General features: G+C 39.1%; 1 long non-coding RNA gene and 1 pseudogene across 1 annotated transcript; both read right to left on the reverse strand.

Annotated features, from left to right (window-relative positions):
* LOC121321107 overlaps nt 1-27,219 on the reverse strand; it is a 93,310-nt pseudogene that overhangs the window by 35,382 nt on the left and 30,709 nt on the right.
* LOC121320963 lies at nt 17,061-25,839 on the reverse strand. The gene is made up of 6 exons (XR_005950893.1): nt 25,807-25,839; nt 25,400-25,515; nt 23,585-23,708; nt 22,880-22,986; nt 20,121-20,197; nt 17,061-17,838 (listed from the first exon to the last, which is right to left on the reverse strand). It is a non-coding gene; the product is annotated as an uncharacterized LOC121320963 (long non-coding RNA).

Raw genomic sequence — 27,219 nt, forward strand, 5'->3', positions numbered from 1 at the left:
CATTAAATGTATTCTGGGCAGCCCCATTTATTTCAAAATCAATTATTATATATACATATTCTTTGTACGGTGTATAGTTTTTTCAGGAGACTTTGTATTTGTATTTTTGGAGACTATACTCCAAAATATTTAATAAATAAAAAAGCAAGTAAATACTACTACTAATACTACTACTACTACTACTAATAATAATAATAATAATAATAATAATAATAATAATAATAATAATAATAATAATAATAATAATAATAGCACCTCCATCTTGCAATCCAGAATGCACTTGGCCTCATTCCACTCCTCCTCTCTCAAAATTCCCTGTACTCATTCCTGGAATTAGCTTTATAAAAGGTTTTGTGATGCCTGAGGGGCAGCTGTTAGAAATAGAAACATTTTTCTATTTTTTTGGTTTAGCCTTTTGGCTTATGTTACAGCAATATTTATTCAACTGCAGTTTTCCAAGTCGTCCGTACTTTAAAGTGACAATGTCCCAAACTGAAGCACTAGAATGTATATAGAGAGGACATGTGCTTATGTACCTGTACATTGTAAAGAAATTGTAAAGAACAAACTGGATAGGGTTGGCATTTTCAATATGAGGGTAATGGGTCTTTTAAATATGTAATAAAGAATGTGGAACAACACAATTAAAACAACGAGGAACAACACAGTTATGTACACAGCAGCTGCCAAACACCCTCTATTAAAATTGAGTGAAAAGACTCAAAGATGATTAAGCATTAAAAGCTCAGCCTTTTTCTTTTCTTTTATTTCCCATTGGCTCTTGTAAAGCTGTGCTGCTCCTGGCTCCAGTTTGGATAACACTGCTTTGCTTACACCAGGTGGCTGTACACCACAGAGAAATAACATGCTGCCAAAAATAAAAAGCCAAAAAAAAAAAACATGCTATGTGAAAAGCCTACTGGAGAAGCCTTTTCACATAGGACTCAAGCAGCCATTACAATGCAACACTAATGGATACAACAATGTCTGCAGCATTTAAAAAGCCTTCTTGGCTCACTCACATATAGCACAGTATCTGCTTTAAGTGACCCAAATGGGGAAAATGTGGCTGTTCTGTCTTTTGTATGTGTGGCATTGGATTTATTGGGGTATTACTGCTTCTAGTTAAATCTGGTATCATTTGGCTAAAATGTGCCCCAGTGAGTGATGGTACAGTTGAGATGAGTCTGGCATATACTTCAGGTGGCTCCCTCAGCTTTAATTGCTGTGGTGCTGTGATATCACAGCTCCACTCTGTGGCTTCGGTCTGCAGTCTCCACTTCGGAGGGGATGCTAATGCTACTTGGTCAGTCCCAGCATGATCAGAAGAGACAGATCATTGAGTGCTTCCATTTGAAAACCCAGGCTACTGCCAAGCGGAACAGTGAAAAGCACTCAGGTCTATGATGTTGTAAGATCTTTCATACCTGATGTCGTTCCGAAACCAGTGCTGACGGGATCCTTAGTGATTGGATGAAGTTGGCAGTCCCCAGGGTCCTCTACTTCCATGTGCATCGGCTTAGTGAGCAGGAACTTCCTAGTAAGGAATGGAGGGGCGGGGGAGGGGGTTACTTTTTATTTCATAAACGAGAGCATCCCTATCTGACTGTATTCTCTCTTTTCATGCTATATGATCAGAAATAAAGTATTATCGATATCAGTACCATACAAAGACAGGCTTAAGTCCACAAAATGCAGAAAAGAAGCTCATAACAAATGACAATGTACAATATGTGGACTCACTTCTTGTAGCAATGTTTAATGCCATTCTTTATTACTTGTGTATGCTAACCTAACAATGTTACAGTAGTCTAAGACAACCCAGACCTTCTTCACCTCTGCAAATGATGGTGTGTTAAATTTATCACACCATAGGTCTTGTGGGGCTGAAACTGCTCTACTAAAAACAATGTGAACCTACTGGTTGGTTTTGCTTTCCACGAGCAGCCAGCGGTCTTCAGCCACCAGGAAGACGGACTTGAGGTTGATTGGCAGGGAGATAGTGTGCGCTCTGCCTTCTAACATGTCTAGCACATCGAGGTGGTTCCTGAAAAAAAACAACAAGACCCATTCTTATATAGGGAGCCTGCTTAGTGCCTCTGAAGCTGAAGTGAGTAGCAATACTGTACTCTTACTGATTCTCATTGTAGAAGACAAGCCAGTTCTTCTGTGAAAACTCTCAGCACATTTTGGGAGCCAGTATCATACATTTCCAAGAACAGTACCTTTGCACACTATAGTATATATGGATGTGAGCAAGCAGCACCCGACATTCTCATTGTATTATCAATGTTTAACCACAACTTCGAGGCTGTCAGATTTACCCATTATTGTGCAATGAGGGTTAAATTGTAAAAGAGAGAACCTTCCATAACAATGGAAATCCATTCTATACAGGTGGATAAGATAAACTAGAACAGGTCCAGTGGATTAAAAATGAGACGGCAGCTATCCAGCCCTCTCCACTCTCTCACCTGGTCTTGCTTGTTGCTCCACCAGTACGATGGGGTCTTAGGGGTCTCCTGACCCTCTGCAGACAGGATGATTCAGCGCACAGCTCCGCTCATCACATCCAAGTGCAAGACAGCATTGCTCTGGAACAATAAAGAAACACAAACTTGTGAACTTTCCTAAGAGAAGTAAACTGCTGAGAAACAATGGAAACAAACGGCACAAAGAGAGGTTTAAAAACATGACAGACATTGTGTTTGTCTTGTTTTGTAAAAAATGAACTTAGAAAGAATACACAAAATACAATAGGGCATATTACATGCTTTCATCAACTGTAAAGTGAACAGTTTTGTGTTCTGGTGACTCCATAATATGGTTGAAGTTAGACAAACCCATCTGTCCACACCACGGAGGATTAGATCCATATCTTGCCCTAAAATGTGATTATGAATGTCTGTCTTTAACATAGATAAATACAGCCAGTCATATATTAAACACACACGTTAAACCAATCCTACATATAGACTACCTGTCTCCACAGACCATGGTTAGACTTTTTATAATGTAAAATGAAAGGCAAAGATAAGCAGTGGCCTTTAAGACCCTTCCTATAATTACAGTAGCGTGTTTGTTGTGTATAGGGTTCATGAATGGTGAATGACAATAGCAATTGGTGCCACAAGAGCTTTGCCTCACAGTACAAGTCAATCCTGATCTATGAACTACCTGCTACCCAATCAGAGACTGATTGTGTTGAATTATTTTGGCTATTGTCCACTTGGGACTGGGGTGGGAGCACTGAAATGTTTTCTCTGAGGACCAGAGGCGGATCCAGGCATCTAGGCATGAACGGTACTAGAAGCTCAAAAATGAATTACTGTGCCATGTATCGCCTTAATGTTAGGTGAAGTAATGCCAGGCTATGAAAACATAAAAGACTATGCCTTTCTACTGCCACACAGACACATAGCAAGTTGACAATTGTGTTAAAATGGTCGGCAAAAGCCTTCTGTGGAAATGACATTGGTCGGGGCAAATAATTACTACTGCATCTGGAATAGAAACTGTCCTAAAAGAAAAAGAGGGCTGATCATCATAGTTATTCTTGTTCTAAGCCAACTCCATAATCTTCAACTACCACAGATGAAATTTGAAGCCTACCTGTTTTTGGCTTAAAGATAAGTCAAATTTAAGTTATTATTTATCTACCAAATGTTAAGTTTACTTTTACAAGAAATGTGAAACAACCCACGGGAACCCACCCCTTTTGCTGGTAATGGCTTCCTTATGCCCTGAATGATAGATGGTGCACGCTGTCTGTGTTTATTAATAGAAAGTTTGCGTCACTCTTGAATAAACCCTGGGTAGTTTTGGCAAGTCTTTCGGGATGAGAGCCTCTGCATTCCAGTTCTGTTTCTTTGTACTTGACTGGGAGAAGGGCGACCCTTGGATGACCTAGTCCTGGTGTCTGGAATTCCATGCCATGGACAGATGTAATAAGTCAACTTACTTTTTTATTCTTTTCTTTTCTTAAAGTGGTATTTTTAGAAACTGCAAAGTTTCATTTTCCTAAACACTGTGGTCTTATCTAATTTGTAGCAGCTGCTATTCCAACAGCTCTTTCAACTTTATTTTATTTTTCAGTGCCTTATTAGGCAAACCAATGCAAAGTGCTATGAAACAGATACAATACTGTAAAAAGCTTATTTCTGCAATATCATATTAGCGTTTGTAAGCTAAATATTGCCAAATTCAACTTTGCTTCAAAATGGGGGATAATGCCACTGCTTTGTTACTCAAGCAGTGAAACAACTGTGCTAAAGGAAAAGAGATAATCAGCCAAGTGGAATAAAAGTGTAAAAACTATTGTCTTTAATATTACACAAATGTAAGAAGCCATTGGCCCACTTCTATTAACCCATCGATCTGTCACCATGTCCCTCTATCAGCAGGACTTTCTATTTCTCAGTTTAAAATCTGGCGTGTGCTAAACCCAAGACAGACAATTTACCAAGCGAACACAGCGGTAATCCTAACTTTAACCTTAACAGATATTACACGAATACATGGAGGACTTCAGGTCAGCTCAGATCTCAATGGAAGGTAGAAAGCAGTTTACTGTATACAGGATACTGGCAATCTATGATAACATAGAGGTCACAATGAGATGGAAAGACCTAAAGTAGCTATTTCCCATATAAATTCGAAACGCCTATTTAATTTTCATACCTGTTCCTCGTGCAACACAACGTGGCCCTGAAGGGGGTTCCCAAGAGCCGCCACTGTTACGAATGGTTGCCAGGCACCACTGATAGTCCTGGGGAAGACATTGTATGAGTTCATACACTGTACAGTGTCTCCACTCACATGCATAGCGTACAAGGAGACATGGTTGCAGGTAGCCACATAAATAATGTCTGTTCAAAGAAAATACAATGGGTTGGTTGATCTACTGTCATGGCAATGAACTTGTTGACCTACTGTCATGGTAATGAATGTTTTTGAAAATTAATTTATACCCACTGAAATTGCCATTTTAGCTGTTTTTTATTTGTTATTTCACTGTTTCCCTTACTATCAATGTATTCCTTCTGAGCCGTCCTGGGCTCGGATGCTCTAATGCTGAGGTATTATAAGCTCAAAGCCAGGTTACAGCAGCTTTACATGTAGATGTAATTATAATTACTCACTACTAGAGCAGCATACCCCAGAGCCACTCAGAATGATAGAAAGCACCATCTCATAGCAATGGAAACGGAAAAGGCAATTCAACGACAACAGAAGCTACTTACACAGGGAAACAAATGTGACAGCGCAGAATGAGCGCCTGGTTTCACATAAGATTAAGCCAGTAAAAAACTGCCGCAGTTTAATCGCGAGGGACCGTGCAGCTGTTTCTAGGGGGCCGGTTTACCTGTGGCTGTGTTTACATCACACACAATAGTCACTTCATTCATGGGGATCTGCCAGTGTGCCTGCTCTTCAGTGAAGCTCAGGGTTCGCGCCTCGTGTCATTCCAGTGGGTATCCCTGGACTCTTAAAAACACTGGACCCTGTTGGAGAAACATAGAAAAATACGTAGTCTTCAGGAGAAAAACAAGTTCAATTAAACATAGCATACCAGCGACAATGGCAATTTCATTACAACCAAGGTCAAATAATTTGATTTTGATAAGGTTTTTTTTATCAGACACATATTCAATGTTTTCACATTTTACACATAAGATTCAGTACATGACATGTTTATTTTCATTAACAGGAACATTAAAAACCATAGAAGAGAAGTCAGGATAGAGCGGTTAGCAAAAGCAAGCAGTGCAGTACAACCTTGACGTCCGTCTGGCGAGTCTCAGTGGGGCACAGCAGCTTCTGCTTCCAGTAACCAGTGAGTCTGCACTCGGGCAACGGCAACCTGCCAAACAGTCACATCTTCAGAAATTCACCAAATCACGTCTGTTTGTGCAGAATTTAAATCAGCTATACGTTGCTGAATTTATGTACTGAAGCTAATTGCTCAGCTTCCTCTTGCAGAAATCATTGGGTCTTACAGTACAGTATACATGAAGAGTTGTAGTACCCTTATTTTAGTTTGAGTGTGACACTTGAAGTGTTAAACCCTTTTACCCTGGATCCTCCGGTGGCTGTGGTGGGAGTTATATCCAGGATACAGCTCTATACTAAGTTCAAACACAATCTATATTAAAGTGTTCCAATCAGATTGGTTTTGTATTGCAAGGCTGCAACAATTTTGTAAAGTTCCCATAAATTAAAACAGCATTACACTCTTTACAGTAAGCTAGGTTAGTTATAGGTGGATGCATCACTTTATGACAGCTCTCTATAAATGCTTAGATAAACTCTGCTTGACATATCTTAATAGCACTGCTTCACGTGTTCAGCAGATATTGCTGGTTGTCCGAAAGACCGTAACCAAGACTGGTTCTGATCCTGTTTACACTTGGGAGGTGGAATGAGCTGCTCAGTCGGATGCACTCCTCGTGAAATATATCTACATCTAACTTTCTATCATTTAAAAGTAAACAGCAGGAGTACTGCAATGATAGGTATAAAAGAGTTTGATAAACTAATGGGTAACAGTTTATGAGACAGGGTCTGTTTTCTTTGTTGTGCTGGGTGTTATTTGAAAATATAACTGGACGGAAGCTGGGCATGAATCACAATGCAAAAGAGCTGGGCTCGTCTGCATTCACAGTTTTATAGTTTTTAACCTCATCTCATCTTGCAGGCAGAGTCCATAACGGCAGGGTATCACACAACATTACCTGTTAGCGATACATAATCTTATTATAATGTGAAGCCTGTTGCCCTGGGAACTCAGTGAGACTTTGGTCTTAATCTATGATACTAGTATCTTATTTAATTTTCAGTCTGAGACACTGCAGCTACATAATTTGCTCTTACCGATTTTCTGTAAAGTAACTTGGTGCTCAAAGAGTTAAGTGCATCAGTAAAACATGATATAAACAGCTGAAACTGTTTGAGGGCAGCTCTTTGAAGATCTGCTGGGTTCATCAGTGAAACAGGTCCTCAAGACTGACCAAGCCCTCTCTTTTAAGCTCTTCTCCAGAGATGCACAGCAAAGTGGAGGGTTGTTTCATCCTCTGTTTATTCCAGATCAGCACACAGCTCATTGGAATAAATCTGAATCTGTTTTCACAAAGCAATTCAAACTGCTTGTCCCTAGTGCTTTATACCTAAAAGGGGAACCGCTTTCAGAGGTTAGCTTATTACCTGTGCTTTAAAGAAATCTGGATATACTGGATTTACTAAAACATACAGTGGCTGTCTGGCGTCCATACAGATAAGCCATTAGAAGCATTTTCTCAAAACAACAGGTGAAATTTGTTAGATTTAACTTCCAATATTTGATCCAGGCCTCAACTCTATCCAACAGGCATTAACACTTCCCATGCACTTGTTGTATCCTCCTAATAGCAGGATTTCTGTACAGAGCTACCATGCTCTACCACCCAGACCCTCTGCATTGTACTGGCCAGCAGCAGGGAGCATTTTTTCCTCAGCAAGTGCCTGCTGTCTTCTATGATCTATAACAGCATTTGCATATTAAATTAGTTTCACTCTCCATAAACACACATTCTGTATATTCAGCCCCTCTCTGGCACAGCATTTGTGATTTCTCAGCAGTCTGCCAGCTCTGCCGTGATTTGCTCTGTGCCTCTTTCAGAATATAAGTATGTCTACAGTATCTTTTTCCAACTACTGTATAACTGGACTTGCTATAAACAGAAAATCAACTTCCTGTCAGATTTGACATTCTGCTGCTATTAGAGCATTCTGACATGCTTTATATCACATGGCTTTGAGAATAAGAAACAACAAGGATTCTGTTGGCATTGACATATGAAAATTGGATCTAAATTGTGTGTGTGTGTTTTAAGTGTAAAATGCTTATATGGTGAGATTTTAAATGTGTGGTTTCTCTGAAATAAACCCCTTTTGTTTAGCTAGGAAAATACTTGTTTCTTCCCCTGCTATTAAGATAAAGTTAATGTGCCAACATTCCTGTATATCCCAAAATGGCCATATTTCAATAGAATGGCCTGCCAAATTTCAAGGTCATAAAGAAAAACACAAGACTGAAGAAACAAATATTTTCCTTTATTTTAAAAATGTACAGTATATGCAGAGTTAATACACCTCTAAACATGAAAGGGCTCCTTCCTTTCCATTAAAAATACAATACAGGTGAAAACAAACTGAACTGCTAATCTGGGTTTGTATGTCACAGCTGTATAAGCACAGTTAAAAGGTGAACTAGCTAAACTACTTTGTTTCAGTTGGTTATTACTGTGCAATTCGTTACAACGCAGGCACAGGCGCGCAGGATTTATTAACACAAACAGAAAGTGAAAATAAATAAATATGGTCATGTGACGTTACCAACGATGGTAACGCACAGAGAACTACTACAGCAAGCTGTACAAAAAGTGCAAAATAAAACAAAGCACAAAAAACTATTAAAATAAATGTGCCGTAACAAAGGCGTGCGCTACTCCCTAAGACATGGAGGTACCGCTTTATACACCTCGCTCACTCCCTGAACTAATCCTGTCTGTTCAATCACAACCAGACCCCGACTCAGACTACTAGGAGGGCCGTCGGCCCTTTCGCTTCTGATCCCGGGTCACTCTCACGGCGATCAGGATTACCCAGCCAGGTCTCCATGTCCGGGTAGCGTGGATGATCTTTTGCCGTTGTCCGTGGCTTTGCAGCAGCCCCGAGGTGAACGAACAGGACCTCTTTATACCTGACGCCATGCTGGAACGCACCTACCTGCTGATTATCCCCAGCTGGCAATAACACACAGCAGGCAGGCTATCCCAGGAGCTTCAGGTACTTCATTAAATTAATTACAATATATACATATAAAACAGACATAAAATACTGTACTACCGTTTTGGCTTTTGGTAGACTTGTGTGGTATCATTCTGTAGCTTCTTTGATTACATGATTATGTTCATATATATACAGTGTGTGTGTGTGTGTGTGTGTGTGTGTGTGTATATATATATATATATATATATATATATATATATATATATATATATATATATATATATATATATATATATATATTCTCAACACAGCAAAAATGAAAACAGCTGTGTACTGGTAATAAAATTATTTAAGAACAGCTAAAGAAAATAGGACTGCAAAGTAATCAAGAAACATACGTGATGGCTGAAAGGGTTGTAGCTGGCCACTGCTGTACACTAAATTAAAGTGGGGTACAAGTCTAAGCATACCGCCAACAGCAAGCTTTAAAACAATCAGGTGATGGAAGTGATGGAAGGAATTGCTCTCCAAAGCAATCGAGCGTGACAGGCTGTTCTGTGAAGATATGGGAGATGATTGCTATCACTAGCAGATAGCAAGTCAAGACACCCTTAAGTGGGAAATAAAACCTTTCAGTTTAAAAAAACGAGACAAAAAAAGCACCTTTCAATTTTGTTCACAGGTCTTAGCCCACTTGACCAGCCCTTAGTGGGCTATCCTGGTAACATCAGAGAGACCAGTATGGGGAAGGGTGTCATTTAGCTAAAATACCGAATTAATTTCAGTCAAACAGCAGAGGCCCGTAGAACAGAGCAGTGTAGGTTTACAAAAAGGAAGTGTGCACACAGGTACTTACCCTGTAAGGTACAACCACTGCTACACACCCTAGACTGAGGAAGTAACAATGACACTTGTTAATCAAGCTTCAATCTTTAACGTAATCACCAAGGGTACTGTCCATTTCAAGTTAAAATTAAAACGTGTCAGTTCTGATACATATTATTTACTTGCCCCAATTTAAACAGAATCAGTCAAGAACCACCTTTCCCACTTTATGGCATAGTGTGTATTTAAAGATATGCATTGTACCACATACCATTATTTCAAAAAGCTTGATTAAAAAAACAAAAAAAAAAAAACAACTGGTCCCCCATTTCTAACCAATTTGAATCCCAAATTCGAAAGTTGCTTCACTGCTGCAACCCAACTTAGAAGGACCTTCGTTCCCACTATGAAGCCAATCACCTCATTTCAGCTGTGTTAAGCTAACTATCCCAAAGCGATTCTGCTCCCTAACTCAAGGAAGCACAAAATCCAATGCATCACTCCATGTGGGTCCTGAGCCAAGATCAACTTGACACAAACAGGTTTCTAACCAACAAGCTCCTGCTTGCATGACTCACCCTGCAATCCACACGGCTAAGCTTTTACTAGATGAGCCCCCTCCGCTATCAATCCTTTAGAAACAATAGCACTATATCTGGCATGATGTTTAAACACATACAAAACACCAGAGATGGCGAAGGAATAAGCCCCATGTGAAGTGTGTAAGGTAACTTGTAATGGAATTAGCAGCAGTGTGTACAGTATGTAAATGATAACTGTTAGTGTCAAAGTGTCCAATAGCCTTACTCCTTGGCCAGATGCACACTGGTTGGCTTGGCTCCAATCGGGATTCCGTGTTTGTGCAGGGCGCAGGTGAGAATCTCACGCATATCCTTGTTGTAGGAATCAAAGTCAAACACATTGCGCACCACGTTTGCAAGCCCTTCGTCTGGAAATGTCTGTAAAATAAATAAATAAATACAACAAGATACAGACCTATTAGTTTATGGGTATATATTTTGTACCTGATGCAGCATGCAACCTTTTTTTTTTTTTTTTTTTTTAAATAAAAGCCCCAGTCCAGTTTCAGTTTCTTCTTTACATTGAGGATTCATTTTTATGTTATACATATAGATATGACGTGCCCATTTTCTAGCCTAGCACTGGAGAGGATTTGTCCTGCAATTGCACTATTTGCATGATTTGTAAGTCCCACTTCCATACTTATTTTGCCCATCATCTTCCCAAGGATATTTGGGAGTTCAAGCATCAATCAAGTCTGTGTGCAAGGATGTTGGGTTTTAAATAAAAACAGACGGGGGTTTTAAGCAATCTTTAGGCAACCAGAAAAAGATAGATCTATAAAAGTGCATTACTTCTTACAATGTTTTACACAGTACACAATTCACCCATACTTAGTTGTGTTGTTTTAAAATAATATTTTTTAGTTTTTTCATTAAATAAAATGGTGAGACATTTCATTCAGTTTCTTGATATTTTCGTCTCTGATATAATCGCAATCGGAGGACTTGCTGCCCACATTTTTAAAATGGCTGCTGTTACCAGTGGCCTAACAGTAAGACACAGTGGTGATTTTTGTTGTTTTAAATTTTGGGTACTGCTGGAGTAGAACAGATTACCATTCAGTATATTTAACATTGTTAACGCTATCATTGTTAAACTGAATCTTTAACAGGAGCTCCGAAATGTGAGGTGGAGACCTACGCAACCCAGGACAATCAGGACAACTATTAAGTGTTAAACTGTGGAGATGCAGGGTGTGAAATTCAGGGAGGTGAACAGGAGACCTGTGTTTATTTCTAGGATGTCACTGTATCTAAAACAGAGCTGCAGAGTCTCTGTGAACACATCAAACACTCCGCTACAGCTTTCAGTTTACTTTTCTAATTAAAGCACATTGGCACTGCTTCTTTAAAGCACAGAAATTAGGCTTTTTATTTATACTAGCGGGAGTTCTGGTAAATAATCGCCTGACATGCTTCATCTTTATTTGCTGAGACCGTGTCCAATGTTCGATTAGAATTATAATACTTTATTTCTTAGATTAAAACATGACCTACTTTAAAAATTGAGACCATATGACTAATTCTGTTAAAGGAGGTCGCTTATATTAATTGACAAGTTCTATGATATTCTTAGATGACCTATAAAATCTGTCCGTATATGTTTTACCATCTCCAATTCCAGAACGCTGCTCATCTTCCCTTCTCTTCATGCTAGAACAGTGGATAACATACTTAATGTTGTTTCATTTGAGGCATTTCTCTTTATTATTCATTACTGAAAATATTTTGTTACAAATCAACTGCTGTGTTTTCCCCATGCATTGAGACAGCCCTACAAGATGGTAGCAGACAAACAGAAAGGTGCACTTCCAGTAAGGTGGGAAACCAGAACTCACAGGCCTTGTTTATTACAATCTGCTGGGGGATTTTCTACTTTCCAGTGGTTGCCACAGTAACTTCTTATCCCCCTCACGGGTATGTAATCCTATTCGACGGTGATAAGAGTGGAGGCTTCTTCAACTATGAGGAAGCTTGCTAGAAATACTATTAGGCATACACAGGCACTGTTAAGAGCATCTGATTCTGGGGATGTATGGGAGTGTCTGACTGTCTGTACGTTTGTCCGTCTGTCTGACACACTTACATTTTTACACAACTGGTAAACTGCTTACTAAACTGATACTAACAATGAATTTGATTACCTAATGGATCCTTAGTTTTACATACCACTTATCCAGTGTTCATTAAGCTATTCACTGGCATTTCTTAATCTAAATATTTCTGTACAAACTGTTAATTTATGCCATGGTCATCCTCTTTTTCATCATGGCGATAGCTCAGATTTTGAATGTTACCTTTTTAAAAAAACAAAATGTTTTTTTTTTTGTTGTTTTTGTTTTCATCGCTTAAGTGTTTGGTTACTGTTTGGTAAGAATTTTCCTGATGTGTCAGGAAATGCATGTTGAGGAAAAAATAACAAAAAAAAATAACAATAAAGGTTGTCCAAAGTCTAAACTGGACCTTTTTCCACAGGGAGGACTAAAACAAAATAGCCTTTTTAATTGCTTGTGGTACAAAAAAACAAAATGGTTGACAGAGTATTCGCTGTTTGGTTTTTCAAACCTCATCTTCACAGTGGATTTCTGTGGGCTACAGTGATTTAAAAAATCTTACACAGGTTCTAGAAATATTTTTTTCTACAAATAAGATCACTCAGGATTCATCAATCAAGTAAGTCCGCGATGTTTTTGTTAGTCTGTTGCTTGCCTTGTATGCTGCTTATACTATATTACTGTATGATTTTACTTATTAAATTATGAAGTACCTTTTGAAATATGCAGCGTTTTATTGCGTATAATAAGAAAAAAAAAAAAAAAAATATATATATATATATATATATATATATATATATATATATATATATATATATATATATACACACACACACACACACACACACACACACACACACACACACACACACACACAATATACTTCCCCACATGTCTGGACTGATTTTGATCCAATCAAACTATGACTTTGCGTCTTAAAATACAGTTTCATTTAGGCATCCTGAAGTCTCACAGTCAGTACTGTCTTTATCTTCATTTATTATTTTCAAACTGATCTACAAATCCATCAATTTCAATTGACCTAAATGCTTCTCAATGCACGCTGCCATTAATCCATTTTGTCAAGACTGGCATCCACTATTTTGGAAATAAACCCCAGAAATCAATGATCTCCCATTGACGGCTAAAAAAGACGAATAGAGGGCTAGACAAGCTATATTAGTACATTACGTTCTTGTATATTGATCTGTTGCTGGGCTGCTTATTCCCGTCTTACTGCTGCTTAATGTTGTGTCTCTCAGACTCCAGGATACTGCTGTACACAATTAATAATGAAGTTTGGTTTCAGCAGCTCAGTGCCTGTGACCTTTTATGTCCGTCTTGACTTCACGCTACCAAGCTGTGCACTAAAACAGTTTCTCCTTTTAACCAAATACAATGTATTAACCTAGATTACTGAATCTAGGGCCACAGTATTGGTCATTTTAACGTTACAACAATTATTACATTATACAGAGAACAAAGTTTTGCATCACTTAGAATTTTAGGATTGAGACATATTTAAAAAAAAAAAAAATATTTTATATATAATATATATATATATATATACACACACACTAGGGTGAAGTGAAGGGAAGATGAGCAGCGTTCTGGAATTGGAGATCGCAAGACCTTAACCTCTATAGGACATTTTGTATATAGGACGATTTTTATATATATATATATATATATATATATATATATATATATATATATATGAACATAATCATGTAATCAAAGAAGCTAAAAAATGATATCACACAAGTCTACCGAAAGCCAAAACAGTAGTACATTATTTTGTCAGTTTTTTGTTAAGTATATGTAAAACTACAAAACGGTATATAATTCAATATGTTAATGTAATATTATTCAGCAGGTTTCATTCGATTTGGCCATAGCTGTACATAAGCATATACTTATAAAACCGCCTGCCAAAGACTCTTATCCAATCCATCTGGACCTGAACAGCCAGGCACAGAAAGAACATGACATCTTAGAATTGGCACTGAGATCTGAAGTCCTGTCTTGTATTTCACAAAACCCAAGATCAATTTCAGCAATGAGTTCTCTAATGAATTCTACACTATCACACTGCTCCATCTCGGAGCATCTACTGCTGTCTGGCTATGAAGCAGCTCAACAGAACCTCAACAATAAGCTTTTAGTGGGATTATACTGGAGGCAACATCAACACTCCTGGCACACCACAAAGAGAAAAGTATTTTTATTATAGTATTAAAATACACACCTATGAAATGCATCTCTCCAACCCCCTAGGGTTTAGGAGGGGGGTGGAAGTAATTAAATAGGCAGTGATGCAAACTGACCTGACTTTATTATTAACAGTCTCTATCGAAGTGCACAGCTTCATATTCAGAACTACCGCAGCGGTATAATGCCTGGGATTTTCTTGCTTTTGTTTACGGATACAAAGAAAGGCCCTTCCTCCCTGCAGGTGTCTGACAATATTCACAACCTCTCTGGTTGAGTATGGGTATGTAATGGTGCCCTGATCTGCCATCGCCTTCAGCTCTCCAAACGCTGCTACTAGTTTCTGAAGCACTGGCTCTGGGACATCTGGGCCATACTGCTTTAGCATGGCAAGTTCTGACTGTGGCTTGGGATTGTCAACTGCATGGCAGCTGAATATGTCTCCTAGAGGAGGTAAAGAAACAACATGTCAAAGTTAAACATATACATGGTTTTCCTGTTTTTATCCACTTCTCAGTAGCAGATACAATCTAAAATCCCTGCTGTTTACCTCTAGACGCAATACAGTTCAGACAGACACTTACTGTTTGTCTTAGTGGGGCCCACTGTGCATTAACAGCACACAGGGCATTCGTGTACTTCCAGTGCTCTGAAAACATTTCTCTAATTTCAAAAAGAAAAAGCTCTTACGATCCTATTCAGAAATACACATTTGTAAGAATTTTTTTTTTTTTTCAGCTGACACAGAAAGGGATTTTAGGAGGAAATACGGAAAGCTGTGGAGGTTGCAGGTACAAAATAAGAAATCCAATTTTCAGCAAATAGTCAGTCAGCAGGGATACCTGCTGTGGCTTCGTGTTCAGCAGCAGCTACAACTTACTGTACCTAATGCTCCAAAGAAATCATTCCCCAGGAAAGGAAAGCCAGGTCTGTTTGCCAGCACAAGCATTCGGAAGTCAGGGTGGATCACAATAGCATTCAGCCTGCACGTTCCTGCAGCACCACAAGGTTGCAAGGGTCAAATCAACTTGCACAAGTTGGGTCTCACTTATGATACTGCAAAACTGTTTGTCACGGACCATGCACCTTTAAGTGGTATGTGGCTTTAATACTGCATCTAATTACAACGCTCCTGCCCCTCCTAATTATAGTTTCACATTAAAGAGGGTTTTTTTTAGATGTTATCATAAAAAAAAACATTACATTCTCTTTCCCAAAATAACTGAGGACCTCAGCAAATCCCGTAATTTTGGAATATAGGGCACCTATAATTGAACTAGCCCATTATAATCATTAGGTGACCTATAAATCAATTAACCATTAACTGTAAGTATGAACTAGGAAGTTATAGATTATTATACACACACACACACACACACACACACACACATACATACAGACAGTGCCTATAGTAAGTATTCACCCCCTTTGGACGTTTTCACAGTTTGTTGTGCTACAACCTGAAATCTTGATGCATTTAAATGGAATTTTTTTCCCCCTTTGATTTAGACAACCTACTCAACACTTTGAAGAGGCAAGACCCTGAGTCAATACTTGGTAGAACCACTTGGCAGCAATTACAGATGTGAGTCTTTTGGGGTAAGTCTCTACCAGGTTTGCACATCTGGATCCTGCAACATTCGCCCATTCTGCTTGGCAAAATTGTTCAAGCACTGTCAAGTTGGATGTGGATTGTTGGTGGACAGCAATCTTCAAGTCTTGCCACAGATTCACAATCGGATTCAAGTCTGGGCTTTGACTGGGCCACTCTAGGACATTCACTTTCTTGTTTTTAAGCCACTCCAGTGTCGCTTTGGCTGTGTGCTTTGGGTCATTGTCCTACTGAAAGGTTTAACTCCATCCCAGTATTAGGTCTTTTGCAGACTGAAGCAGGTTTTCCTCAAGGATTTGCCTGTATTTAGCTCCATCCATTTTGCCCTCTCCCATGACAAGCTTCCCAGTCCCTGCTGATTAAAAACATCCCCATAGCATGATGCTGTCACCACCATGCTTCACAGTAGGGATGGTGTTACCTGGGTGCCCTTCTTACCCGTCTACTCAGTTTGGAAGGATGGCCTGCTCTAACAGATTCTCGGTGGTGCTGTATACCTTCCACTTCTTAATGATTGACTTGCCTGTGCTCCAAGGGATATTCAATACCTTTGAAATCTTTTTATACACTTCCCCTGATCTGTGCCTTTCCACAATTTTATCCCGGAGTTGTTTTGAAAGCTCCTTGGTCTTCATGGTGTTATCTTTGCTTTGAATGCCCTACCCAACTGTGGGACGTTACAGAGACAGGTGTATTTAATCTGAAATCATGTAAACCACTTTTATTGCACACAGATGGACTCCATTTAACTTACTGTGTGGATTCTGAAGGCAATTGGTTGCACCCAAGCTTATTTAGGAGTGTCATAGCAAAGGGGTTGAACACTTATCTAATGAAAACTTAACAGGTTTTTTTTTTTAACTGATTTGTTTTTTCACCTCCCCCCCATTTCTTCACACATTGAAAGTGTTGAGCAGGTTGTGTAAATCAAAGGGAAAAAAATCCCATTTAAATGCAAGATTTCAGGTTGTAGCACAACAAACTGTGAAAACATCAAGAGGGGTCAATACTTCCTACAGGCACTGTCTTTTATATATATATTTATATAAAATGTCATACTGTATACTGTATCTGTGATGAATGAACTGGCTGTTGCAACAAACAGATCCTGCTGTATGTTTTTTTAAAGATAACTTAATCATATCTTACTGATTTCCTTGTATAGCTTTTAAGCACATCAATAATAACGTAACAGTTTAATCTGGCTACTGATTCAAGAGTCAAGGAAGGAGCCAGCATTTCAAATGAGTAGGCTGTGAGAAAGAGTAATAATAAAAGCTTCCAATACCCAGGCTCACTGAACATGCATTGTGACTAACCCCACTAGACAACAGAGAAATACATCTATCAAACATCTGCTGTGGTGCTTCCATACTGCTATCAGATTAAACTGAAAAACATGAATTCAGCATATAGTGGGTTATAGATACAATGATGAGGTGTTGGGCCCTGGGGACAGCTAGTCAAAGCACTTTTCAGGAAGAACAAGATTTTAGTCCTACAATGCTCAGGTTAGGGGAGCATCCCTGCAATTGAATATAATCCTGATGTTAAACCAATACACACAGCTGTGCTAGTGCAGGTACTGATAGATTGCTACTGTCACTGGACCTTCCTCCCCGAGAAGGTGTCCCAATCAGCCGGGCTTAACAGAGGAGGCTTAACATGATTAGATTTACAACGTAAATAGGAACAATTCAAACTGGCCAGTGGGGAATCCTCATAGATGATAATACCATCCCGAACAGAGGGCTGCAGAGTGAGGGTCTGCACTGTGGTGTCTCTGCAATTCAAAGAAACATGTTATACTTACTAATTCACAATGATAGCTTCCTTCACATTACAGTCTGCAAGTGATTTCTGGAGAATGTGGAATAGAGAATCCACCCGAACTGTGAACCTGCAGATTTTCAGCTTTCTACAACACAAGGTCAGTATCTGATCAAATACCCCATGGTACACTGGTATAAGATGCAATGATGTTACTGACAAAGCCGTTTGATAAATCCTATACTAAATAATTTCTTTCTATACCATTTTCAGGAAAGAATTTGTTTTATTGTACATGTTATGTATAAGTTATTGTTGCGATCTGGCACAAATGAACCCCTGCTTATAGTTTTACAAACCTTTAGAAAGACAGAGTGAAGTAGTGGACATCAGGTTTCAATGGAGGAAAAATGTTTTAGCTTGTGCCCCTACAGCTAAAACTAAATACACTATTAGACTGGAATGTAGTAAAGAGACAGGGAGGGATGGTATCATAGTGTACACCTAACAAATCTGTGGAACACTGCAGCTTTAATCTGCCCCATAGGAACGCAGCTGCATTCATTTTAAATCCATCTGTGTTCTGCACAGCTGTGATATCGGACTGTGTATCGTTCTGTTCACAGCCAGTTGAAATTGCAGCTCTCACTCGTGTGTCCGTCCCCAGTGTAAATGTAAAATTGCCAATTACAGTTTGTGTTTCCTTGGTGATACTGTACCACACAGCAAACAAGGAGGCAATAATATTGGCCATTTTTCAAAAATTTTTTTTTTTACAAAACTGGAGTAAACTAGGCGAATGCAGTCCTGTACTGACCACAGAGAATGGGTCTGAGGAGTAAAACGTGTTCTCTTAATCATCTCCTGGAAGTTTAAACACAGTTTTACCCCCGGTGGAATACACAATACTGCTGTGCGTATGGACAACCGCCTTGTACACAATCTACTGAACGCTTTACTTGTTCTGACAAAATATTTTCTAGATTTAAACAGTGTTTCAAACCGTGACTGGCAAAATACCACAATAACTGAATGCAAATGTACTTTCACAGAATGCAAAGGCCACCTTCAATAATATTTTAATCTGAAATATTACACATTTTTCAGTCCGAAAAAAAAGGGTCCTAACCCTTTTAGGCACATGACTTCATAAAAACATGTGCATGCAAATTGTTTCCTGGAGTGTCTTAATGCAGCCAGTCCTTATATTTTGAAGTAGTCCATTTGTGACATTTCCATTCCTCTCAGTCTCCTACTGCAGCTTCTATTACTTTTGTTGATTTTCTGTCATGGCTGAAGAGATAGCCATGGCTGTATAGGCTTTGATTGTTATCTGCCCTTTAATGAATTACTCAAAAGACTTTCTGTATTTTTTTGCATTAAGCATGGGAGAAACGTTTCCCAGTGATTGCTGTGCTGGATCAAGGAATATACTTAATGCCTCCCTAGTGATATACAGTGTACTGCAATATGTTCAACCCTCTGATTTAGAGTGACTATAAAAATGTCTTCCAGTCAGCAATGTAAGAATCCACTACCGTTTAGATCAATTGAATAGAACCTGTTTGTTATGCAATAACAAAATTTCAATTTGAAGCACAGATATGTGTTGACAATATTTTGTACATGTTTAGTATCCAAGTACAATATAATATTTACTTGTGTAGTTTAGATTTGTGCTTGTGAAATGTTAAAGACATGTATTCAATAAAGAATTGTTGAAATAATAACATAAACACATTTTAGAAGTTGAACGTGTTATGCATGTGGGCTGCACCAGCCACCCTTTCCGCATCTCATCATTGCGGTTAACACAGGGTTAATTTCATTCATTCAATATGGTTGACTGACATCAATGGAGATCAACATCCGCATCCTTTTTAAACACGAATCTGGGTACCGATTTTAATACTAATATTACTGGTGTAAATTACTTGTCCTGTTTCACAAAGACATTTAATGCAAAGTGATCCATTAAAAAATATACAATGAACAGTGTTCTAATAAGGAATTAGTGTTTGAAACCTTCCACAATCACTCTGACCTTTATAACATTCAGATGCTATTAATAACCCCCCTTGGATGTTTTTTAAAAGTAGATTTTATGAAAAGTGACCCCCATCTCCACCTCCCATGAGGGGTGTCCCAATTTGCCATGAACAAAAATAATGTTGTTTAACCTTGGAAAGAGAAGATATTTTAAAATGAACGCAGCTTCAAGTCACACAAACCAGTGATGAATACAAAGCAGTGGGACATGTGACAGCCAGGCAGGCTTGTCACACCTCAACATACCTGTGAAGATGCAGGTACTCCCTCGGCCTGTTCATGAGCTGCAGAAATCTGTCAACTATCTTGTTCTTCCCAACGCCCTGCAGGGGAAATGAATCAACAGCTTTTTAAAAAAAGATTAAAGACAAATATGAATGAAATTCCTGGAAGCTGAGCTTGAATGTATGAATCATTAATAGTAGTTTTGGTGCTCGGACCAAAATAAAAAAAAAAAAAAAAAGGACAGATGTGAAATTCCCACCATCCAATTCTCTTGATACATGGAAAGAGGAACAACAACGGCTGACTTTCACCCTGGCAGGGAACCCTCAGTAATGGGTTTTCATAATGCAGCAAATCAAATCATAGCCGAACCTTGCCCCCTGGATTCAATGTAAAATGAGATTATTATGTAAATCTGACTCAAACTGCAATTGTTATTCATGCTTTAAAAAGAAACTTCTTATAGAAACAGTAACAGGCACAAGCTGTGCTAATGCAAGTTATATTTCACATTTGTATGGTGTCATTTTGGGGGTTATACAAAGTAAGTTATTATAGGGAGCATGACAAACTGTGTTTCCCGTAACCACTTGCTAAAGCAAAGAAATTATTATACAGCTGCTGTTGTTTCCAAAAGTGAATCTAGGTTTGTTTTTCAGAAACCCCAGATTTCTGTGGTGCATGTATGTGGCCATCAGAGGGAAATATTAAACAGCACATTGTTGCTGTTAATGATGACTATTCTTGAATATGCACAAAATGTATCTGAAATGTGTCCATAACACAGGATTGAGAACCTCACCTGGTTTCCAACCAGGAGCAGGTGCTCCCCCAGCAGGAAGTCCTTTAGCATGTCCTCCATCACCATCATGTGAAACAGAAATTACTGGAGTAAAAGTACAGTAAAACAGTATTTCCTAAAGTCACTGATGAGTACAACGTCTGTACTGGTACCGATTACATAAAGTAAATCTGCATGAACCAATTACTCGATTACGCCGTTACATTTCACAAGGATCTTAAAAAGATTACCTGAAGCACATATTTTATTGTAATCCTTTCCCCTGCAGAAGCTAACACAGCTATGAACATTTGGGTGGGAAGGATTTATTACAGGGGCAATCACATCTATTCTACTGAACCAAGCTTGTCTTCTCATCAAAATGTCTCAAAACATAATCCTGATTTTACACTTGGACAGTAATTGCATTCCACTTAATCAGATCTACAAAAATAAGTCAGATGTTTGCCTCTGTAGAAGATACAAAAGGGGTTGCAGTTTACGATATGTGGTATAAACCCAGTTCAGTAAAAGCCTGGAGCACTTTACACATTTGCACTCAATCTGCCTTCCTCTCCCTATTTACTGTACCTAGAGAAAACAGGCCACCTGAAAGTAGGTCAAGCACAGACTTCTTGCAGGTCCACAAGGACACCAAAGCCTAAAGACTGATTTATTGCAATCATTCTTGACGCAGAGATAACTTCTTAGGGAGCCATTGAGACACACAGCCAGCCACTTTATTTCCTTTTACTTCTTGAGAACTGGCAGAAATACAATTTTAATACATGTATTCATCTTTCACTTAGTGCTGCTTGAGCAATTCTCCACATGTCTACCACCGCTTGTAGTGTGTAAGATGCACCCATAATGCATACTGAAGAGTGTTTAGTGTGTGTGTGTGTCTGTGCATGTGTGTGTCTGTGCGTGTGTGTGTCTGTGTATACGTGTCTGTGTATGCTTGCATGTGCGTGCATGTGTTCGTGCGTGTGTCTGTGTCTATGCGAGCGTACGTGTGTGTGTGCGTGCGTGAGTGTGTGTGTGTGAGGGGCTGTAAATGTGGCAGGTATTCTGGTTACCTGAACATATTTGCTCACTGTTGGGTTTTAAGAACTTCATTTGAATATTTAAAAAAATAAATTATATACACAGCAACCAAAACAGAAATGGGTGTCTGGAGAAATCCTGGATGAGCCATCCATTTCCTGACACACATTTTTTGTGACCCAAGAAGTGATTTCAGGAAGTCCTCAGCCCTGGATTGTTTAAGTTATGCACAGCAGAGACGTTTATATTTTTCTTCGAACAGCGGATTTGCTGTTCACAAGTTCAAGACTTAAGTAGTAAGAAGCACAATGGCTTCAATGCCCTTATCGCGTTGTGATGTTGCAGATGGAGGGGATAAAGAAAGGTTAAAAAACAAACAAAATGAATGCTAGTTTTTAAATAAGCCATAGAATTCACAGGATTTTATTAATAGTAGCAATGGTAGCAGCAACAAAGAAGACCTGTACATGGAGCCTACCTGCATTGTATTCAGATACAAATCACAAATGCTAAGGTGCCATCGGAACTCATATAATTTAAGCGGCACTGGGGTGATATAACCCATTTATGATTCTATTTTGATTAGGAGCTTGCAGTTAAGATGCTTATTTCAATTGAAATATTTCATCAGAAAGGGAATCCAAATCCCTAAAAATAAAATACGACTTTGAATACCTGGATACAAAACCGCGCTGCACTGTTTTGGACAGCTGACCCAGAGGATTTGTTCAATCTCTGTTCTGAAAGAAAGCCTAAGCAGCTTGATGTCAAATCAATTGCACTCAGCGACAAAACTCTGCGACAAGATGAAAATGATTCTATGGCTGTGATTTCATCTCCACACCTTACTAACAGCTTCAAAAGCATTCCTGGCTATCCAGATCAGAACTGAAGGAGCATAAGAAACAAATAATGCCTCCACTATTAAATAGAAAGATGATCATAGAATTACCTGAGCATTTTCATAAAACAGGATGTCAGGAACTTTCATCTTCTCATCTGGATTATAGACAGGAACAGAGACCTTTCCAATCTTCAGTGTTCCATCTTTTATTTCACCTACAAAATACATTTTTACAATGGCACCGTGTTAACTGTGGACAAATTAAAGGCTAGCCATAATACAGGACAACAGCACTAACTTTCTTATCTTGACTTTATATTGCTCTACAAAAGGAACAATGACTCGGAAATAAAATGAATGGATTCTAAGCCACAAATAAAAGTAAAATAGCACAAAAAAGACACAAGAGACTAGTGTGCCCTTTTGAGGTGTGGGATAGCAAGGGCTAGTTGGCAGATATGCTTAGAGGAAGGTCTCAAGACAGTGTTCTAATCTGGGCAATATAAGTGTGATCTCAGTAAGGATCAAGTAATTTCTTTTTGGCATCCATTGACAAGCTTCATCTGTGGCTCCCAGTGATAAATGTAATACAGCACTGAGGTTGCCAATAACCACCTCTCAACTGACAGATATCTATAAGGCTATTTTCTTCACATTACAATTATTTGAACAGCTGTTTAGGAGACAACAAATTAATAAGGCTACACTTAATTTGGAAACCGGAATTCAAAAAAAATATTCATAATCTGCCAAAAAACAACATGCTAGCCCACTATGTCGAGATTTCAAATAAACACAATAGAAAAGACTCACAACTTTTCTTTTCCTTTTCTTCAACTTTTCCTTTTCTTCCTGATTTGACACAACAGAGCTGTCCTCAATTCCAGTATCCAGAAAGTTCTTCTGCAAAGCAGGTCTCGCAAGGCTAGGCAAAAACCTGCAAACAGATAAGGAAAAGGTGATGTGAGTTAGTGGTCAAAACAAGCATGTCCAGTGGCAATGGAAAAATTCTTATAGTGGGAGTGCCGAAAGCCATTGAACAAAACTGTAACCCCTGTATATGATGGATTTCATGCGAAGCCAGGGGTGCTGCCGTACCCCCAGCACCCCTCGTTCCAGCGTCCCTGAGTATGTCTGTAACATACATCCCCAGCCATGGCTGTAAATGGGAAAAAAAACTACAGCTTCCAGTGTTTTGAAAAAGCTGATGACCATGATTCATATCACCAGTATGTACATAGTTCAGAAAAGCATTCTCCTGTCTGACAAACCTCACAAAAAGAGCCGGACATTACATACCTGGACTTCCAAAAAGCCTGTGACAGTGCTGCATGAAAGACTAATCCTAAAGCTGCAATCTGCAGGAGTACAACAATGTACATGCAAGTGGACACATAACTTCTTAAACATAAGAAGCAGAGTACTTTTAAGAGAGGAAACCTCTAGCTGGGGTCACGTATTCAGTGGGGGGCCGCTGGGCTCCTTGCTTGGACCTTTGCTGTATCTTTTCAACAACTTAATAAATTAGCAAGCTTGTCACATTTGTGGCCGACACAAAGCTTAGGGGAGTGGCCGACATGCTTTCTTAACTTCTTCTCTTCAAAAATGTGATACATAGATGTGGATGTACAGACAAAGAGACAAATACACCACATGATCTGAGAGACAAATACTCCACACAGTCCTTTATAGTGAATTGAAGTGTATGACAAGTAGGACAATGGAATTATGTTGCTCACAACAACGGATTTAATACCAGAACTAACATTCTTATGGCCACTACAAACAACAGAGCACAAGTCCTAAACAGAGTCAATGAGTCTGCACACTACAACCAACAGAGCACAAGTCCTAGAGTCAGTGAGACTGCACACTACAGACAACAGAGCACAAGTCCTAGAGTCAATGAGACTGCACACTACAAACAACAGAGCACAAGTCCTAGAGTCAGTGAGACTGCACACAACAAACAACAGAGCACAAGTCCTAGAGTCAGTGAGACTGCACACTACAAACAACAGAGCACAAGTCCTAGAGTCAGTGAGACTGCACACTACAAACAACAGAGCACAAGTCCTAGAGTCAGTGAGACTGCACACTACAAACAACAGAGCACAAGTCCTAGAGTCAATGAGACTGCACACTACAAACAACAGAGCACAAGTCCTAGAGTCATTGAGACTGCACACTACAAACAACAGAGCACAAGTCCTAGAGTCAATGAGAGCTGCATTTTGCCCCGTCTCTGCCATTCAAAACGTGCACTCTTCTGTGACAACATCACCGTTTAATCCTGTTGTGTTAACAGATGCCACACAACCAAGATCTGACCACTGAGCTAACTTTATGTAATCAAATAAACTACAAAATGTCTCTTATCTATCCAGTATGGACTTCATTAGAGAATTACAAAAGCTTGGAATTGTACACTTCAATATATTGCCATACCTATTTTCAGACAGGTTTTGAATATGAGCAAGCATCCTGTATGATTACAACTCTTCCACTGGCACTTCAAAAGCAGTTTTTAGTCAGGGCTGTAATTGGACATGACTTTCCAGGCAGTGCTTACAGTCAGTACTGTACTGATACAGCAGCTAACACATTAAATGGTGTTTCTGTAAATACCTGGAGAGGCAGGCTTTGTTTACAGCCTGAGAAATGCTTTCCTCTGGGTACTGTGAAAGACGTCGGCAGATCCTCAGTAACTGTCTTGTGGACAAAGAAGATGCCAATGACTGGGCCTGTCAAAAACTAAATAAAAAAAACATGTTACCTCCATTTTTAAAACAGCATCTATTCTTACAACTGAGACCTTACAATGCTCACCAATATAAGAAACACTGAAGATAACGTCCTCATACATGATGTGTAAGTGGCTTCTAATGGCAAAAAGCCCATTGCACAGGAAGCAGTTCCTTTTTGGTATTGATGTTATAGAACACTTAATCAGGTAAGACAGGAGAAGCAATATGTAAAATAAAAAAGAGTGGGTTCAGCAAAATCTTATTAAAAAGCTACAGAATGGCACTCACTGTTGGGTCGTTTGTCTTCCGAAGTTTGTGGGTGTTTAAATACACGTCAACTGACTTTGCGTAGGACTCCTTTTGAACATTGTCAGACATTTTGTCGTTTGTAATGCAAAATGCATACATACACTTTACTATGTGTGTGTGCATATTACATATACACACACACACACACACACACACACACACACACACACACACACACACACACACACACACACACACACACACACACTGAGTGTACAAAACATTAGGAACACCTGCTCTTTCCATGAAATAGACTGACAAGGTGAATCCAGGTGAAAGCTATGATCCCTTATTGATATAACCTGTTAAATCCACTTCAATCAGAGTAGATGAAGGGGAGACAGGTTAAAGAAGGATTTTTAAGCCTTGACACAATTGAGACATGGATTGTGTATGTGTGCCATTCAGAGGGTAAATGGGCAAGACAAAAATTTAAGTGCCTTTGAACGGGGTATGGTAGTAGGTGCCAGGCACGCCGGTTTGAGTGTGTCGAGAACTGCAACGCTGCAGTGGTCAACGCAGGCCAGTGGTCGAAAGCGGCTCATTGATGAACGAGGCCAAAGGATGCTGACACGAATTGTGCAGAGCAACGGATGGCTACAGTTAGTCAACTGATAGTCCAGTACAACACTGGTGACAGTATGACAGTAAATTCAGCTTATTGCAGTGGCCTGCCCAGTCACCAGATCTCAATCCAATTGAGCATCTGTTGGATGAGATGGAACAAGCTATTCGAATATCCACTACCAGCCAACTTGCCACAACTGTGGGAAGCACTGGAGTCAACATGGGCCAGCATCCCTGTGGAACGCTTTTGACACCTTGTACAGTCCATGCCCCTATGAATTGAGGCTGTTCTGAGAGCAAAAGGGGGTGCAACTCAATATTAGGAAGGTGTTCCTAATGTTTTGTACACTCAGTGTATATATACATTCATCAGGTTTCAAACATGTATGAACAGAACCACTCATATCCAAACACACTCCTGTTATTTTTTTGTCAATACCAAGCAGTGTGACACATTGCACAGCAGTCCAGCCATTTCGGAATCCACATTGGTCACACTTGAGCTTAATGAGAAATCTCCTAAACGCTACCATCTCAGGTGTATTTCACTCATAGTAAATCCTGAAATGCTGATAGAAAGTGCAGTCACCTCGCCATGGATTAAGCATATGGTCTTAGCATAGAGATGAGTCAAAATTCTAAAAACACTGACAAAGTAAAAGGTATAAGCTTCAGACACACCACTGAAAATAAGCTCCAGGTGACCAATAAAAAAATAAACAGGGCAAAGTCAGTTTGGACACTTTGTGGTGCTGCCAGTAACCTGTTTTGTGCTTAGTGATGGAATACATAGAATATTATATTTTTTACTGAACAACAATCTGA

Source organism: Polyodon spathula, chromosome 9 (genome assembly GCF_017654505.1).
Source record: "Polyodon spathula isolate WHYD16114869_AA chromosome 9, ASM1765450v1, whole genome shotgun sequence".
Lineage (NCBI taxonomy): Eukaryota > Metazoa > Chordata > Actinopteri > Acipenseriformes > Polyodontidae > Polyodon > Polyodon spathula.